The sequence below is a fragment of the Podarcis raffonei genome, chromosome 7 (assembly GCF_027172205.1).
Source record: "Podarcis raffonei isolate rPodRaf1 chromosome 7, rPodRaf1.pri, whole genome shotgun sequence".
In the NCBI taxonomy this organism is placed as follows: Eukaryota; Metazoa; Chordata; class Lepidosauria; order Squamata; family Lacertidae; genus Podarcis; species Podarcis raffonei.
Window position 1 is genome coordinate 89,080,196 of NC_070608.1, and position 19,875 is coordinate 89,100,070.

At 45.8% G+C, this 19,875-nt stretch overlaps 1 protein-coding gene across 1 annotated transcript in view; it reads right to left on the reverse strand.

Moving 5' to 3' along the window:
- The window catches only part of AFAP1 (actin filament associated protein 1), a 49,824-nt gene extending 44,792 nt beyond the window's left edge, over positions 1-5,032 (reverse strand). Inside the window, exon 1 of the mRNA XM_053394901.1 lies at positions 4,950-5,032. The gene's annotated coding sequence lies outside the window, so the exon portion shown is untranslated. The remainder of the gene's footprint in view (positions 1-4,949) is intronic.
- Positions 5,033-19,875: the final 14,843 nt, after the last annotated feature.

Here is a 19,875-nt window from a genome sequence, read left to right on the forward strand (position 1 = left end):
GAAGTTAACAGCTGTGCAAGCATCTGTCAAGGAACTAGATGTAAATCTTACATTCAAGATTCTAAAATAAGAGTTGATTTTAAAAGGCAACACCAGCAAAAAAAAGTGCAGGTTATAATTCATTCCACATCCTCCTTTTAATCTGTGCTTCATTCATTTCCTAGCTCTATTATCATCCTCAACCCTCAAATCATCTGGGAGTAGCTTTCATTCTCTAAGATCCAATTGTTGTCTGTGGGTTTTGCAAGTAGCTTCAAAGAGAACTACTTGGTTAACAAACAACCGCCACCTTATGAAATGCAACTACAACCAATGTTGAAGCAAATGTGCTACACACTCAGGAGGTCATTGTCCAAAAGCCTACTTCAGTCCTCAACACCACTTCCTATGTACGAAGACCTAACTGTAGCAGACCTCAAAAAAACAAATTTTGGGTCCACTGTGCTCCATAATTCAGTCCCAAAACACCTTTGAAAGGCAATAGACCACGTAAAGTTATTTAAAAGCATTAAAATATATTACCTCCCTTAGATTAAGCAATATTTAGCATATTTGTCATTAACCCATTTATTGTTTTCAGACCTTGGAATCTTGTTGCTTCCAAATGCGTCTTCAAAATATATTGTGGACGTAAGAGTTAATGACATTAATTTGAATAGACAGATAAGGTTGCATTCCTAAATTCCCCTGGTTATCAATAAGATGGTCATATATAACTACAGCCTTTTCCAGATATTAGCAAGTTACAGTTTAAACCAAAGTCAAATTTTGCTTACCAAAACAGACAGGTCAAATCAAAGTCAAACAGAGAAGTTATCAAGTTTTACCTGCAGGTTAGGGAATTAAATAATTTAGAGAAGGGGAGACTAACCCCAGTTTGGGGTCCTGATCTGAACTCCCCAATAATTTTTTTCTGCCCCTCAGACCCTACAGATTTTGGTGACACAGGCAAAATAAAGAAATGAAGAACTAAAATAGATATTGCGGTGAGCAGAGATAGAGCCCAGCACACTGATAGGGATGTAAATTGCCTCGACTCTGGTCATCAGATCGATTAGAGAGGTGGGTGGGTGCCTTTTGTGCTTGCACATCCTAAAGCGCATACCTGAGCTTATGGCCACGCCCACTTTTGCAAAGCCCCACCACTAGCATGAGGTCCCTGGAGAGTTAGCCAAGGACAAATTTGGCCCTCACTCCAAGAATATTAGTCATCTCCGATTTAGAGGAAATTGCTGAACTAAAATGCTTTTCTTCTTTGATCCCCCTGTTCTGCAGCTCTTAGTTGCTGGTCCTCTGCTCAATCCTCTGCCTAAAGGAAAAGATAATGGGTCATACCCAACTAACTTACTGAGAAATTCAGTTTGGAACTTAATGCGAACCTGCCTAATATGTAAACCCAAGGACAGCTAGCCTTCTAAATCTGCACTTCTCCAAATTTTGTGATGCTGTTCTCCGTCCAAATGATGCATATAAAAATGTGCATAAGGATACACATATATTAGTTAAAATAGCATATCAAAATGCATTATATTTGCAAAAATGTGTAAATCAAACAAAATTACATGCAAATATTAGGAGACTGGCAATAAAATGTTGGAAAACTTTCACAATGATTTTTTAAGTTGCAAACTGATATGGGAACGTGGAGAACTGAACTTGAATCTGGAATAAAAATGACAATTGGTCATTCTTGAAGCAATGCATCATACAGGAGGAGATGCAGAGCAGATTAATGATGGAATTATTTAATTTGGTATAAAAACCACCCTAAATTTTTCAGAAAAACTACCTCAAATTAAATTTCTCAATTCTTCTCAAAAGCAAGCCCTGCCAAATGATAGGATTGCTCTCAGATTAAGTATAGAGAGAATTTTTAAATATATTTTTAAAGCAGACGGTTCTAACAAAGTACATGAAAGTAATTTCTATACAGATGCACAAATCACAGAAGGCTACCAATTTGTTTTCAGTCATCTGGGGAAAACACAGCTGTCCCCTAAGCCTACAACCAGGAATAAACAAAATAAAACCAAGCATAAATTATATTTTAATCAAGTAAAATTCTGTCCCTTCTCCAACCACACAGAAAGAGGGGAAACACATTTTTAAAAGACCAGAAAAAGGAGAAGGAAACTGGTAGGAAGGGACTCTGATGAGATGGAAGAACACGGCAACCAGGAGGCATCAAAAGAGATCAGGGGCAGAATGCACCCCCTGGGCTGACATGTGGTCTAATAAACCGGTAACAGCGCATTTGGGAGCATTCTAAACCCTTTGAGAACCAGTGGAACTTCTTCCCAGCTCTGAGCAGATTTTCTGCTCTGGTTAAATCCAGGCCAAGTTATACCTGAAATTAACTCTGCTAAGTGTTTCGCAATTGGCTTGTTTGGCCTACAGGCCATGATATTTTCCATTTTAGTGCAGGACCCTGCAGAAGAAAAGAGGGCCACTGAGAGTCAGGGAGAGCCTCTGCCTTTCTTTGGAGCCCAAATAAGGGTGCAGTTTCTCTTTGAGCTTGTGCTGAGTTCAGAGACGCTTGGAAAGCACAAAGATGCCCCATTGTTTTCCAAGTGTTTTTAGGGTTCAGTGAGAGGATGGGAAGGAAGCCTGCCCTCCTCTAGGTTCCAGAGCAGATTGGGAGCACTTGCCAGATTAAAAAGTATGATTGCCAATGGCAAGCACATTTGCAGATTCGGGTCAAACCTTTGAGGACTTGACCTGTATTGTTAATAACAAGGACTGATGGCCATCATTTTAAGTTTGTGTGGCAATGTGTCTTCTTCTGGCATCTTTCTACTGGACAATCTTACAATTAACTTTCAGATTTCACTTATGGTTACAAGAGCTCAGGAAGTTGAGTGAACAGGATATCAATCCCATTTGGGTACTCTGGTTGGCTACTAAAATATCTCAGCAAAGTAGTCCTTAAGTGGACTTCACTTCAATGGAAGAATAACTTTCTTGCAAATCCAATGAGTCTATGGGTCCCAAATTTAGCATAATTGTTTTTAAATATGTCTTGGCCTGGACTGGACCAGAGCTGAACCTGAAAATCAGTCTCCATTTTTCTACAGTTCCTGATGACTGCTAAGACACCGACTTCCTTTTAAGATGCTAAAGCCAAACATTACAGCTACCCAGCACTCAGGCTCACATTCCTGGAAATCATCAGAATTAAAATATGTTGTTGGATTAAGGAGTTAGGGAACCAGAGTCACAGTATGTAAAGTTTTGAATCTTAACGATTGGTTCAACAGAATTAGAGTATGTGTTATGCTTTTTCTGTCATTTTTTATACTTATATGGAGAACAAAATTATTGAATTAACATGGGAGAACTAAAATTAATTTTCCAATGTGAAGGAAGAAACCCAGAGCAAAATAAATAAAAAATGAAGCTCAAGCATGGCATTTTTTTGGGTGCTGTCCACAAAAAATGTTTCTTTTCCTTCTTTTGGAAATACTGTATGCAATAAAAAATAAATGAAGCTAGAGATCATTATGTCCTCATGACAGTTGGCTGGAATATATTTTTAACTGTATGATGAAGGAACCCATTAACTAATCTGTTAATTACAGGGAGATGGCATCTAAGAAGGAAGCATATGAAAAATATCTAAGTATGGAATACTCTGCTGACAGTGGGACTTACATGCCAATATTTAAAGTGAAGAAAGAAACCAGGCGTATTCTGTGGAAAGTGGAACCACTGAACTTTTAGAAATATAAAATATGGGTGAAATATATCTAGGGACATTCTACTTCATCATGTCCTTCTCTCAGTTTGAAGCATATTTTTCTACAGATTTTTCTGTAGCTATAATTTTGTATTTTTAAATGGAAAACTTGAGAGTAGAAATTAAAACAATTTCTCAAAGAATGAAAAATAAATTGTAAAAATGACAATTGCTCTGCATTTCTTACTCTAATATACTTTTAAGGATGGCAATTATTTTCATATCCATTATTCAATTATATGCTTTCCTTAATCCTCACAAATTTATTAATTGGAACTAACCTGACACATTCTGCAGTGTAGCTTAACTATTCCTTTAGACAGGTGGTCAGATTTTTATCAGGCTTTAGTAACAATGTGTTTGGTTGCTACCTCAAAGATTTTTACTAACCTGCTTACAAATATGTATGTTAGCAATTTGTAGCATACTGACAGGCTAATTTAGGAAGAAGAAAATGCAAACTAATAATAATAAACGTATCCCTGGTCACCTGGAAGCAACTCCCCTCAGCCCCAGGCAAGTACCTATTTAGATATGCTAAAGTCATTTGATCCTTGAGTGAGACACCAGCAACTTACTCGGGCTTGCACTTTTCAGTCTCCTTGCCAAAAGACACAATGGGCAATCTTCCGCACCTTTACCTGGGAGTAAGCCCAACTGAATACACAAACTTGCATCTAGGCAGATATGCACAGGATACCCGCTTAACTCTGCGTGACTTCGCTCAGTCATGACCCCGAGTCCCATCCCACGGCCTCCAATGGGTGTTGCCACTCGCAACTAACTTGGGCCGGATTTTGAAGAGTTCCCATGAGCGAAAGGCAGGCAGGCAGGCAGGCAGGCAGGCAGGCGGGCGGGCTCCTCCCCGCTCCCCCGGGGAACGTGCCCGTCACCCTCCGCGCCTGCCTTGCTCCCTCTGGCAGGAATTCCCCCGAGTGCCTCAGCATCTGCCCCGGCGCCGCCTTGCGCCCGCGCCCCCGCCATCCTCCGAGGCGGCGCAGGGAGCGAGGAGCGCGCAGGCAGGCGCTGCCCGGCGGAGCGACGGCTCCTTCCTCCGAGGGGCTGGCCTCCGCCCGGGGCGCCCTCGCCCTCCCGCGCGCGCTCCGGCCTGGCAGCCCGCGAGGGAAGGAGCGGCCGGGGCTCCCGAGGCCGCCTTTTGTCTCCGCGCTGGGGGCGCGCCTCGCCGGGAGCCCCCCCCCGCCCGCCCCCTTACCTGTCGCCCGCCTGGTCCCGCGGCGGCTGCAGACGCGGCCGGAGCAGCGCAGGGAAGGAGGAGACGCCCGCTCGGCCCCCAGCCCAGCCCAGCCCCGCGCGCTCCCGCTCGCTCGCTCTCTCGGCCGGGGAGCGGGGCCAAAGCGGGCCCCCACCCGAGTGGCGGCGGCACGAGCCAATGGGCGAGCTGGGGGAGAGGGGAGGCGGGGCCCCAGAGAACAAAGGCGGGAGGGGGCGCCCGGGAGAGGGGCGGGGGGCTGCGCCGGACAGGCTCGCCCGGGGAGCGGCGCCCGGGACGCCCCAGTTCCGCCGCCGGGTTAGAAGCCGGAGGCAGCCGGGTCTGGGTCGCGCCCCGAGAGCGGCGGGGTCCGGCGCGCAGCCTGCCCTCCAGGCCGGGACGCGGCTCCTGGGCTCCGCCTGAAGCCACGCAGAGCCCTCCCGGCCGGGGCACAAGGCGAAGCTCGGGAGGGAAAGGCGGCGGGTTCCCCTCCTGGGCGGGTCCGGTGGTCTCCCGCCTCCTCCTCGGAAGGGTCTCTTCTTCAGCTTTTCTGATCCTTGGTGGCCCCGCTGGGAGAAGCCGGAATAAATAATGGCCGTGCCATTCAAGTTCCTTCTTTTATAAAAGGGATCCTAATAGAATCAGAGAGGGATCCGCAGGGCTATCCAGTACTGTATAACCCCTGCAAGCAGGAATCACAACTGAAGCATCCATGGCAGACAGCCATCCCACCTCTGCTTAAAAACCTCCAAGAAGGAGAGACCGCAGCCTCCCCAGAAAGACCATTCCCCTGTCGGACAGCCCTTACCAGCAGAAAGTTCTTTCCCATGTTTAGTCAAAATCTTTATTGTAACGTGAATCCACTGGTTCGAGTCCTACCTTCCCTAATGGAAGAATACAAGCTTGCTCCATTTCCCATGCGAAATTCCCTTTAGACATTTGAAGATGGCTATCATATCTCTTCTCAGTCTCCTGCCTTAGGTTGGTGGATCAGTGGACCTCCGATGGGAACGTGGTCCGGAGGGAGCATGCCTGGACTAGGAACCCTTGACTGAATGCTGAAATCCTCACCACAGGCAGGAAACTCACTGCCATCAACAGAGGAAGAGCAGCGCTTACTCCCCATGACCCTACAGTAGCTGCTGCAAGGCCTGTGACACCCATATCTTTATCCCAACAGAAGTGCATGCTTTTAGTACTTTCAGGTGGGATCTGTCTTGGTGGTGCATCCTGGAGGCTGCTCTTTAAAATGAAGGCTAGGGACCCTGTGAAGATTGAAGCACCCTGCCAGCTGACTATTAAAAAGCTGGCAGAACTGGGGATTATGACCTGGCCTAAGGTGGTGTGAGTGCGTCTTCGGTGTCGCTCCCCTCTACCCTTGAGGATCTGGAAGCGTAGTTGCATCCCCAGGTGCCAGAAATGGTGGTACCTCCCTGCTTCGCACTAGAGGCAAATGAAGTGAAAGGAGACAGGGATTTCTAAAAATGACGTATAATAAAAATGTCCATAGTGTGGTGATGGTGTAAGTCAGGATGGGGGGGGGGAGCTCCCTTGGTCTCCCTCAAGAGAGGTGTATCTTTGCTGGAGAACAAACAGGGTTCACTCATTTTTGAAGACACTGTTTATACCTCATATGAACAAGGCAGCAGTATGAAAAAGTAAGATGTCTTATCCCTTCTTTGCTATTAATCTTGGAGGGTTTTTTTTTTAAAAAAAGACTAAAATCAACCAAGATGGAACTGTGTCAGGATTGTCCTTCCTCGCTTCTTTGTCAGAGGCAGCGAGATCTGTGGGCAGAGACTTGTGATCAAAGTGCTTGGCATTATTGTTTTGTGTGGTAAGGACTATGCCAAGCACCCCATCTTTCCTCTCAGATAAAATAGTTTAACTCAGGGGTCCTCAAACTTTTTAAACGGGGCCGGTTCACTGTCCCTCAGACACTGTTGGGGGCCGGACTATACTTTGAAAAAAATGTGAACAAATTCCTATGCACGCTGCACATATTTTATTTGTAGTGCACAAAGAACAGGAAAAACAAACAATATTTAAAATGAACTATAGTGGTACCTCGGGTTAAGTACTTAATTCATTCTGGAGGTCCGTTCTTAACCTGAAACTGTTCTTAACCTGAAGCACCACTTTAGCTAATGGGGCCTCCTGCTGCTGCCACGCCGCCGGAGCACGATTTCTATTCTCATCCTGAAGCAAAGTTCTTAACCCGAGGTACTATTTCTGGGTTAGCGGAGTCTGTAACCTGAAGCATATGTAACCCGAGGTACCACTGTATTTTAATCAGCATAAACTTATAAGCATTTCAATGGGAAGTATGGGCCTGCTTTCGGCTAATGAGATGGTCAGTATCGCTAATGCTCATCCCTGCAACCCAGCCTGCACATGGATCTCCCTCACCCCCATGGCCCAGTCTACATGTGGGCCTTCCATGCCCCCATCCCCACAACCCAGCCTATACACGTGTCTGCCTGCACACACCCATCCCCACAACCCAGCTTAGACACGGCTCCCTAACCCCCACGACCCAGCCTATGCATGTGCTTCCCTAACCCAGATCCCCATGACCCAGCCCACACCTGTGTCTCCTTAAGCCCCATCCTCACAACCCAACTTGCCCGCGTGTCTCCCTAACCCCCATCCACTACCCCCAGCTAGCACGCCTGTCTGCTAACCCCAAATCCCCACACGCCAACTTGCCCGTGCGTCTTCCTACGCCCAATCGTCACTGTCGCCTGGCACATCACAAACTCCACGTCACAGCCCTGCAGATGCACCAGAACCAAGGGCACAGCCAGGGGTGAGGTGAGCACCCCGAGAGGTGGCATGAGGGCACGGTGTGCTGCAGCGCCAGCAAGGCCCTCGCACCGGACCCCTCCTTGCCCACGACTGCAACCCATCTGGGGTGGGGAGGCAGGCGGACGGGCAGGGAGAGGCCCAGGCTGCCCAGGCGGTGCGCTTGCAGGGGAGCGTCTCTCCTCCGCAACCCCCCCCCCTAACTGCCTCCTCCAAAGACACGAGAACTCATCTTCCTCTCCCAACCCTGGATGGGCCGGGTTCAGGACCCTGGCGGGCTGGATCTGGTCCTCGGACCGTAGTTTGACACACCAGGCTTCTGAAACTAAACCCACTCAACAAGTTCAGAAACATCATTTCACTGGGGTGCGGTGTCACATTGCCACACATCCTGCCTGTCTCTAATTGTGGCTGCCATGTTCAGAGAAACACATGAGGATGTGGACATGAAGGTGCCTTCCATTAACTTATGGGCTAGCAATTGACATGCCAGAATAAACCCTTCATAAATTTACCCTAACCCTTAAAACCAGTAAGGAGTACTCAGGACAGTGGAGGGCATGTGCTGTGTGCCGTTGGTGTAGAGGTGGTGGCACTCACCCTTCCTCTGGTAGGAAATGTTCTGCAGGGAGGTTGAGGAGGGTCAGGGAGGGAGGGAGAAATGTCCCTGTTTTTATCTGAAGAATGTTGGAGGGTATGATACACACACTAACCACTTCTGCAAGTCTGCTACTGAGATTCCATTGTTAGTTTTGTGCCCGGTTTGTCTTTTAAACTTGTTAAAAAGCCCATTTTGGCCACACCCTTTTGGACATGAGGCCCCCAGAAAGTTGACCATAGATCCATGGCCCCAAGGGATTCACCACCCCTGGTTGAAGGAAACCCCTGTGAATATTATTGTTGGTATGTAGTTGCTTAGAAGGAAAGCCCCAAAATATTAACTTTTATTTTATTTTAACCTGAAGCTTAATCAGCATTAAAAGGCTTATAGCATTTGTGTTAGCCCTCACAGGCTAACTCCTATTGGCCACACATTCAGCAAAGGGGAAGGCTCTCTCTGCATGGAGTGACAGACATGTACTAAGTTCCTTTGCACAAAGAGGAGGCTGCTTAGCACAGACTCTCTTCACAGGGAAGAGCGCTAGGCTTATGTACTGATATGTGCGTAACACCCCTTCACACATGCATCAAAGAATGAAGGTGGGGGCTTATCTAGCTGGGAATGGGGCTGTCCCATGCAGCCCTGTGAGGGGGTTGCTCTGAACTCCATAGTGAGACAACTGAAATTTTAACCAGTCAATGGTGAAACAAAATGTAAACTTCACCTATATGCCAATTGAGGTCTAAACTGGCAGAGAGAGATGTGCAGAGAGAGATGTACTTGATCAAAGAGTGAGGGAGAGATGTATATGCAGCTGTGTAGATGCTTAAAATGTTGAGGCAATTTTAATCTGTTTTAGTATTTCAACTTTTGTACGTTTTAAAGTATGTGGTTAATTTTTCTCGTATTTATTGTTTTGTCCTTTTGTAAACTGCTTTGAGCATTTTTAAAAAAATTAAGTGGTGTATAAATTTTATGAAATAAATCAATAACATAAATAACATATGTAAAGTGTGTGTGTATGTGTGAATGAGAAGCATGTGTGGCTGTGGTGTGTATGTGTGCTGAATAGATGTAGTTGTGTGTGTGTGTGTGAGAGAGAGAGAGCACACACACGAGTGTGGTATGGCCTCCTTAAATATTTTTGGGGGGACTGCGCCTCAGCCCACTCACAAAGCTCCATCATAAACCCCACCTCAGCCCTCTCACAAAACGCCCTCACAAACCCCATAGTATATTGGGATTTGTGACAAAACTCCATCATCCCTAGTAATGCAAGGCCAGCTAACATATGGCTGCTTATTAAAAGTGTCCCACTGTAGGTTCCAGTTCCCCCCTGAGCCCTCTGTATTAGGGCTCCGGTCACCTTGTGAGCAGAGTCTTATTTAGTCTTCTGTTTTAAACCGAAGGTATCTCTGCATGCTCCATAAACATCTTACCATTTTCATTCCAATGCGTTGTTTCTATTCCTAGGCGAATCTAACTATGGTAGGAGATTACTGGACGACAAGGACAGGCTTCTCCAGCTCTGTTCTTTCCAATTGCATATTGTAAAGATGCAGAAGTCCTGGAAAACTATCAGCTTTCCCCAGAGGGGGAATATTTTGTAAAAAGTCCATTCTTTTGGGAGGAGTGGGTTTGTTGTTCAAGGCCTCCCAAAAACCTTGGACTGCACAACCGGGATTTGCTGGGATGTGGCTGAATCCCACCCAAGACTAACACTGGTTTGGAAGTCCTCTTTGCTTTGCTCCCAGTTTTCTTTCTCTCTTGGGTTGAGCCCACCTCTTTGCTGTGGCATTTCATTCAACTTCGCTTCAGGCTTTCCCCAGTTCCTACCATGGCTTTCATTTTCAGGTCAGGGTCATGGGCTTGAGCCCCTGCATTGCAAGATGTTGAACTAGATGACCCTCTATTCCATTCTGGCTCTATGATTCTTTTATTCTGTGACTTCGTCCATTCCTGTGTAAGGTCTTCCTTGCCCTCTGCCTTCCCCTCTCTGCCCCAGATATTAATCTTCTGGTGGTTTTAGGCCCCATCTGCACCATACATTTAAAGCAATATCATACCTATTTACACAGTCATGAATTCCCCCTCTAAAATCCTGGGAACTGGAGTTTATTAAGGGTGCTGAGAGGTTATTTCCTCTTCCTAGGGAACTCTGGAGCTTGCAGCTACATGAAGGGAACACAGCTATTAGATTTTGGGCGTATATTGACGGATCACAAAGTTTATTTGAGTCTGCTACTTTTATTTTAATTTTTCCCTATTTTGTTTTATGTTGCTGTTTGATTAGTCAGGACACACACACACTTTTGTTTATTTTGCGTGGGACAGACAGCCACAGCAGCACAGAAAGCAGTAGGATAGATAAGGCACAACTTCAAAGGGGAGAGCTACAAGTGTGGTATGTTCTCCTTAAATGTTTTTTTGGGGGGACTGCGCACAAGTGCCAAGTTGCTCCCAAGCTTGTGGCGTCACACGTCTCCTAACACTAGGCAGGCCAGTGCAGCCTTCCACTAAGCCATGCTGGTCCCCGCAGTGTCGGAAGATGCTGTGCAGGCCAGTGGAACCTCATGCAGTGGAAGCACACTAGTCCCCACTGCTTTTCCGGACACCATGCAGCCTTCCACTAGCTGCAGGAAGACCCAATGGGGCTGGCAGGCTGTGGGATATTGGAAATTTTGGAGAGGGGCCTTGGCCCCCAGCCCCCACTAGATGGCGCCCCTGGTATTGGGAAATGTTCCTTGTAATATTAACGTTGGATTTTACAGGATTGTCACAAAATACAATCTTCCAACCCCTCTCCTAATAATAATAATAATAATAATAATAATAATAATAATAATAATATTTATAGCCCGCCTGTCTGGCTGGGTTTCCCCAGCCACTCTGGGCTGCTTACAGCACATATAAAAACATAGTAAAACATCCCTATACAGGGCTGCCTTCAGTTGTCTTGTAAAAGTGATGTAGTTCTTTATCTTCTTGACATCTGATGGGAGGGCGTTCCACAGGGCGGGCGCCACCACCGAGAAGGCTCTCTGCCTGGTTCCCTGTAGCCTCACTTCTCGCAATGAGGGAACCGCCAGAAGGCCCTCGGCGCTGGATCTCAGTGTCCGGGCTGAACGATGTGGGTGGAGATGCTCCTTCAGGTATTCTGGGCTGAGACCATTTGGGGCTTTAAAGGTCAGCACCAAGACTTTGATGGCACATGTGCCTGGAAGATTCTAGGACAGTCAAAGAAACAATTAAACATTTCAATATTGTGTAGTGTAGTGTAGTGTAGTGTAGTGTAGTGTAGTGTATATATATATAAAATTATTTGCAGAATATGGATAGATATCTTTTCAAAATGAGAGCAAGAGCATCAAGTGATACTGAGGACAATCCTTGTTTTGATTTGTTTTAAATTAGTTTTTATTAAAGATTTTCTTGTGTAACAAAGCAAACAAGAAAGAAAGGAAATCCTGCACATGTCCTCTTTTTTTGGGGGGGGGCTACATGCCCATCTGGGGGGATTTTTTACAAGTTATAACAATCGCCTGGTTTCGGTGGGGGGTTGATTTTTAATTTTACTTTTTTGTGCTCAAGTGATTCTGAATTGTGCTCGGGCTCCGGCAACTTTTTTTAGTCCAGATTCATGTTCTTATGCAGCTGCATTGTTTGATACTCTCTGGGTGTCCCATGATCACATAATAATGTAGTTGTGTTCTATGCTATAAATCAAAGATTGCTATGAGTTGTTTCCTTTTGTTTTCCAGCGTATTTCTTATCAATAAAAAAGTCTGAGAACCACTGGGTTAGAGCCCTCACACATCTCTGTGTATGGAGGACAGAGGAGTTTTCATCAATATATATGTGTGTATATATATATATATATATATATATATATATATATATATATATGCGCAGAAATCTCATCCGGCTCCAAGGCATGTGCTGGCTGTTCACATTCAGACGTGCCTCCTTCCCTCCACGTATTATGGCAGTGGCAAGTGACTGAGGAGACAGGCCTCTAAGGAACAGGATGCATTCCATAACTTCATGAATATGGGAATGATAATTGGGAGGAAATGCACTTCACACACATATTATAAAGCAAGAGCGAAACCTAACATGGAAAGCTACCATATCACTTCCTTTCATCATCTTGAATTTTAATTTATCTATTTACTTTACCCAAAGCTGTTGGGAATCACATCTTACAGCAAACAGCCAATGTTATAAGAATGGCTATGTAAGGGGTACAAAAAGTGAGCAAGGAAGGTTGTATGTACTTCATTGCGACAATGAAACTTATTTTGGGGAGCAGTGTGTGTCTATGTGTTCATGCAACCTTTGTTCAGGGTACTTAAGCAATGCTGCATTGAATCAGAAGAAATGGGAACTGAGAATCAACTTCAGCCTTGTAGCTATGATTAAAGGGAAGGAATCTGCTACCAGTGGTGTGAAGAAGACCCAACTTGCATACGTAACAATGCATGCGAATTTTCTGTTCACACAAGCAAAGTAAATGCACACCTGGTCATATTGCAGTCTTGATTGTGCACACAAAAAGAAGTAACTTATGTGAAGTGTTAAATGTGCAGATTGAAGCAGTTTCATAATTTTGAGCCAACAATGTGATGAAAGAAGGAGAAAATACAGTTTTTGGAAGCATCCACTTAAGTTTCCTTAACAGGCGCAAGGCAAGTCTCATCTGTCATTGTGTATTCGTTCAATGTTGAAGAGGAAAATCAGGTTAGAGCTAAAGCATCTCAAAGAGCAACTAACATGATTGCAGGACTGGGGAATCAGTATTCTGAACATAAGTTAAATGAGTTTGGCCATTCTAGCTCTTTTCTAAAATGGGAGGATGATGGCACTTACACTTCTGAGCTGACACTTTAGCACTAAACCAGAAATGTGTTTAAAATTTCTCTAAAAATAGGGGTGAAATGTGATGTTGGGCAACCCTCTGGCTGCCTTGGCCTCACACTTTGCCTTGTCTGCGGTGCAGATGAGCAAAAGGACAGGAAGCAGAGGCAGGCAGCACTGAGGAGAATCAGATGCACACGAGGTGTGTGCCCCTCAGCACCACCACCGACTCTCCTTCCAATATGTGCTTAAAGGAGGGGAATTGTGCTCAGACATACATCTGAGAAGTGAAGTATTTGGAAAATAGAAGCATACACATTTGCATTTATAATGGTTAAATGGCTCTGATTCAAAAGGAAAGTCACAAATACGCGTCAACAGTATGTAAGGTCCTCCATGCTGCTACCCAAAGATCTGTGTCATAACAATGGATTTCAGTGTCCTGTGCAGAGCAATCCTAAATGTGTTCAATCAGAAATAATCCCCACTCAAATTCAATGGGACTTATTTCCAGAGAAGTGCACACAGGATTGTAGCCTGGGTGTTTAGCTCTGCGCAGGATTGTGGCCTTGGAATGATAAGCGCTTTATGCAGAGAACCTTTCACTAGCAAATATAAGCTTTTCTAATGTTTTTATCATTGAAATCCCTTACATAGGATATTTCTAGATGTTAAAAAATGTGAACCAGACCATATAGACCCACTTTAAATAAAGAGGATGGAAAGTGAATGTCAAGTTTCTAGCTCTCTCTCTCGTTTAAGGCTATTATGTGAACTAAAAAGTGCTGGAATGCAGGAATTTCAAAAACCGAACAGAAACCAATGGCCTTAATGCCATTGTTTGTACAGGTCTGGTTTTCGGGACAAAGTGCCTTCCTTCCCTCCTCCTAGTCCTGCCCAAAATGGGTTGGACGGAGGCTTCAGCTCACGCTGTTTCACAAAGGTGACAGTGACCAGCAGAGAGGGCAAGCGCACACCAGTAGCAAACCCTCAGGACAGGAAGCTGCTCTAGGGGTGGCGCGGGGGGGGGGGGGGCTTGTGGGAAGCTGTGAGCTGTTTCAGAAATCATTGTCCCTGGATGTCTTCAGGGCTCCCAGCCTCCCTTGCAGACACGCCCTGGAGAAGAGTGGACAAGACAGAGAATAAATGCTTGTTCCAAAGCGCAGCAGAGTTGCCTACAGTAGAGGCCCCTTCATCCCTACCAGAGACCAAAATGGCTGCCTTCCCTCTGTCCCAGGAGACAATGGAGGAGTGTGCCTTTGGGGGTCAGATCAAGCAGTTGGAAGGTTACAGCATCTGTTGTGGCTGTAGAGACTGATACAGGACAGATATGTTTTGTTGCAGCTGGGGCAGATTAAGGCGTCCAGTTGTGCTGCTGCAGATGCACCGCAGCAGTTTTTTGCTTTGCATTCCTCCCAGTGGTCGCCCCCCCCCATCACTGCTATGAACATGACTGGTACCACGGTCGTCTGCAAAGGATTCCCACACAGTGCTGTTGAAGTTGCCGGCCTTCATGTCACATATGCGGACATTTTTGTTAACACAGAGTTGATTTGCCAATTGGCCTGGTGCTGGAGGCGAGCTCCCCATAGAGGACGTCCTTGGGGATCCTGTCCAGTGGGTTGTTTAAGAGACAGGTCTCTTTTATTTCCTGAGAGGTATCCTTACTGAAGAGTGGTGGCCAAGGAAGCAGGGAGGAACTTGCCTGAATCAGGGCCAGTCCGGACCCCTGGCCCCCAACTTATATGTTTGTGAGTTGGTGGGGGTTAGCTTGTATGATGCCTGAGTCCCTTGGGGTCCTGGATCCAGCAAGGGTTAAAATCTCATGGAGGATTCAATTGTTGAACTGACCAGGCAACCTTCTTCTGGAGAACCAAACTCTGGCTAAGCACCTGGAACCCCTGGAGTCTTGCACCATTGGGAGACTGGGGCGTATGCAACAATATTTTCATCCCAGCATTCTGGCCAATGAGCATAACATTCCAGCATAGTTTGGCCTGGAAGGAGCAGGGTCTTCTCTGTGCCTACTCTCTCCCAAGAGAGGTTCCTTTAGCTTTCCCCTCCTGCCCTTTTCAGCATCAGAAGGTGATCTTTCTTTTTCAGAAGGCCTTTGACTTTGGGGCTCAGCTTGCCTTTGCTCTCTAGCCGGCTGCTGCTTACTCCGGCAGTAATGTGATTTGCCTGTTTCACAGGAAGCTGGGAGGTTGTTGGTCCTGTGCCCTAGAAGGCTTTGCTGGGCTGGCTGGGCGCCTGACCGCGTTGGCTCGCCTTCCATTCCGCGGGTTGGCGCCGACGTTTCGCGCCGCTTCGCCGCTTCCCGCCTCCTGCCTGGCTGCCGCCTGTCCAGCCCTGCGCTCCCTCTAGGACCCGGGGGGATCTTTGCGCCCCCCCCCCCCCGCCGAAGCGAGTCTCGGTGCAGGGCTGTAAATTCCTCCTGTCAAGCCCCAGATGCGGCAGCAGCAGCAGCAGCGCCTCGCCGCTCTCGGCTCTCCCCGGGCGGCGGCGCTGCGCCCCGGCTTGCAGCCTTCGTGACATGCGGCAGCTCCACCTGCCGCGGCGACTCTTTCCCCGCCGGCTGCTGGCGATCCGCTGCGGGGCTGCCCTGCCCGGAGACGCCGCCGCCGCCGCTCTGCGCGCTGCTCGGGGGCGCCGCAGGGTGAGGCCGCCGCCGCCGGCGGAGCGCCGGTCCCGCAAGCCGCAGCCTGGACGGCCCGCCCGACGGAGGTCACCTTGCGGCCGGAGGTAAGTCCCGGGAGGGAAGAAGGGGGAGATGGAGTCTGCGCCCGTCCCGCCTCTGCCCCGCGGGGGACAGGCGCCTTTCGCTTCGCCCGCAGTTCCAAAGTGGCGCAGCGCTGCGGGGAAGGACCCTCGACCAAAGGGCTCCGCTGCTGCCCGCGGGAGCGCAGGCTGAGTCGCCGCCGCCTCCTCCTCGGGCGCCGGGTCCCCCGACGGCAACGCACCGAAGTCGGCAGCCCGGATCTTTCGGCATGCGAGGCATGTGCGCCCCTGGCGCCCGGCGGCCTCCGCGTGGTTTCGCGAGCTGAGCTCCGCCAAGCCGCCTCTTCTCCTGTCGCAAAGGCGCCGCGTGGGGACTCCGAGAAGGGGTCCCTTGGCACAAATCCACCCCGGTAATTCCCCACCTGTGAATCTGGGCTCGCAAACTGGGCGAGCCGGAAGGGACTCGGAGGGTCATCTAGTCCAGCCCCTGCAGTGCTCCGCCTGGGGCTCGAACCCGCCGCCCCGAGATAAGAGCCTCCTGCGTCGGGAGCCCCCTCGCCGGGCCCCTGAGCAGGACGCATCCCCGCGGGTCCCGCCGGCAGAGAGGCGTCTCCGCCCCTGGCCGGGCGCGTCGGGCGGAGAAGTGCCTGTCGCCCGCGCTCAAGGGACGGGCTCGGGAAGGTGCTCTCTGCTTCCTTCCCAAAGGGTGAAGACTTATGGGGAGATGCGCAGGGAAGTCCCTTTGGCTTAGAATGCAGAACAAGCTTCTGTGAAAACGACGAACACCACATTCTTATGCAAGTCTACTCTGAAGTAAGTCCCAATGAATTCAGTGGGCCTTACTCCCAGGTTGAAACTTATTAGAGCAACAACAAGAAGAAGAAGAAGAAGAACCACCCCACCCTTCTGTCTGGGTTGCCCCAGCCACTCTGGGTGGCTTCCAACTCATATAAAAACATAATAAAACATCAAACAAAGGCTCAGAAAAAGCTCAATATGGAGGCCAAGTGGCCGAAATATTGGGAAATTTTGGAGCAAGAAGGAGACAAATTGAAATTGCAGAGTTTTGAGACATTAAAAGACAAAGTGCGAGACTGGCTTCACTATTATCAAATAAGAGAGGCTTATAATTTGGACAAAAAAATTGGCTTCCAGGTGGAAATATCAAAATTGGAAACAGAACTGTTAGATCCCAAAACTAAGATACTTTCAAGAATGTATAACTTGCTGTTAAAATGGAATACACAGGATGAAACGGTTAAATCTGCTATGATTAAATGGGCACAAGATGTTGGACATAACATTAAGTTTGCTGACTGGGAACAGTTGTGGACCACTGGGATGAAATTTACGGCATGTAATGCCCTAAGAGAGAATATTATGAAAATGATATACAGGTGGTACATGACTCCAGTCAAGCTTGCAAAAATTTATCACTTGCCCAATAATAAATGTTGGAAATGTAAAGAAAATGAAGGTACATTCTTTCACCTTTGGTGGACGTGCCCAAAGATTAAGGCTTTCTGGGAGATGATCTATAATGAAATGAAAAAGGTATTTAAATATACCTTCCTGAAGAAACCAGAGGCCTTTCTCCTGGGCATAGTTGGCCAATTGGTGCCAAAGAAGGATAGAACTTTCTTTATGTACGCTACAACAGCAGCAAGAATACTTATTGCAAAGTATTGGAAGACACAAGATTTACCCACTCTAGAAGAGTGGCAGATGAAGGTGATGGACTATATGGAACTGGCAGAAATGACTGGCAGAATCCGAGACCAGGGAGAAGAGTCGGTGGAAGAAGATTGGAAGAAATTTAAAGACTATCTGCAGAAACATTGTAAAATTAATGAATGTTAAATGATGTTGGATTGAAATTAAGTGGCATTAGCAACAAGGTCAATAAGAATATGTAAAAATGGACTGACAATGGATGAAAATATACAGTTATAATATGTTAAGATATAGAGTTAAGATAAATGAAAGAGGGTAAGGATTTGCTGAACTGACTATGTGAACGGGAATACATAAAAGGGAGGTGTGAGGAGGTCAAGGAAACAAGCAAACGAGCTTAAAGATATCAAAAAATGGATTTGTTTTTAAGTTTTTCCTATTTATTTGTTTTTTGTACTTTGTATTTTCTTTTTTTATGTATTTTTGTATTTTTTGTACTTTTCCTTATTTCCTCTTTTTTTTTGTTTTCTTTTTATTCTGTAAATCTCTGTTTTTTGTAAAACCTCAATAAATATTTTATAAAAAAACCCACAAACATTAATAGCAACAATCTGGTCCAATATAAAACAGTCACAACAATTTAAAAATAAACAACTTATATCAAATAAAGCAATATTCAATAATCCATTAGAATCTAATAGTAAACAGTAAAATTAAACATCAGCAAATAATAATTAAATTGTTTACACTTATCAATTACAATAATTACTAATCTATAATCAATAAAGGAGATCATGTATTTATTCTTCCAGTTCATCAATATAAATTTCTTGGCTACCATCAGAGCGTGTAAAATCCATTTTAGTTGTCCAGTGGTTAAGTTCCTGTACAGTAGGTACAGCAGAATATTCTTTTTCTGAAAATTTTAGTTAAAGGCATAATCTCCTTTAATCAGTGAATTGATAATATGAACTTGCAATTTATGAATGGACTGCTTACAGACATAGACTCTGCTTTGATAAAGACAACAATATTTGAAACAAATTTATACAAAAACTAGTAGGCTATTTTTAAAAAATGTATAATCGATAAAAATAACAGCAAATCACAATGCATAAAATACCACAAAACATACAAAACCATATAAAATGATGAAATTGAGAAACAAGGACACACAGATTATTCTTAAAATTAAAAAAATATATCCCTGAACTCCTCTCTTCCCAGCTGCGCCTGCTGTTCTCTAAGTCATGGTCTGAGGAAGACTCCAGGCCTGGAGAGGGGCGCAAGGCAGGTGGAAAGAGCCATTGCCTGATGGCCAGCAGAAAGTCCCTCTCCCCTCACGTAAAAGTGCAGCTATTTGTAAGCTCCACTGAATTTTGGAAGTCCCACAAAATTCAGTGGAACCTGGAAGTAAGTAGAGGTCTATAGGATTGTGTGGGTGAAACTGCTGTTTATTTCCAATTAAAAATAGATCCAATGCATTACTGCAGTAATTCTTCAGCTGTGGTCCATGGGCCACCAGTGCTCTATGGTGTTCCTTCAGGTGGTCCCCATAACCACAGCGACAGTAATTCAGAAAAGCTTCTAAACTGTATTTCCAGGACAAAGGGTGATACCGTAAATGTCAAATTGTAACTCTTTCTTCTGCACTTTAATGCATCTACACTGAAAGTGCAGAGAAGGAAATGGAGAAACAAATAGATGCCAAAATGTCTTGACTGAAAAAAGACTCAGTGACACTGACCAAACTGTGGTTCACACCTGTTCTAGCATGGTAACCCACAACTCCAAATTTACCTGATATGGTGACACTGATTTATTGTCACATGAATTCTGGAGCTTGGGTCTCCAGCCACTGTCGGTTTCATGCATTTTCACTGCAGGTTTGCCTATTTTTTATAACTAATTCTTGAGATTCTTGAGACAACCAAGTAAAATTTTTACATAATGCTCCTGTTAATGTGGAATTTGTTGAAATATTTATTGTATTTACAAAAGTTATTCACAGTTTTTCTTAATGGAAATGGAAGAACACCAATTATCTGAATGCAAGATATTGCTTCATAAGGTTATAAATACTTTTCCTGAATACATACAGGTTACACAAGCCGTGTTCAATATAACAACCTGAATACTTTTAGTAGTTTTATTCAGGATGAAGCCCATTTTGGCAAGTATCAGTGGGATGTCAGAGTTTGCATTTTGCCAAAAGTAGGTCAATGTGGGGTGTGATGATTGTTACACATAGTCTCAGATCATTATTGTAGGGTT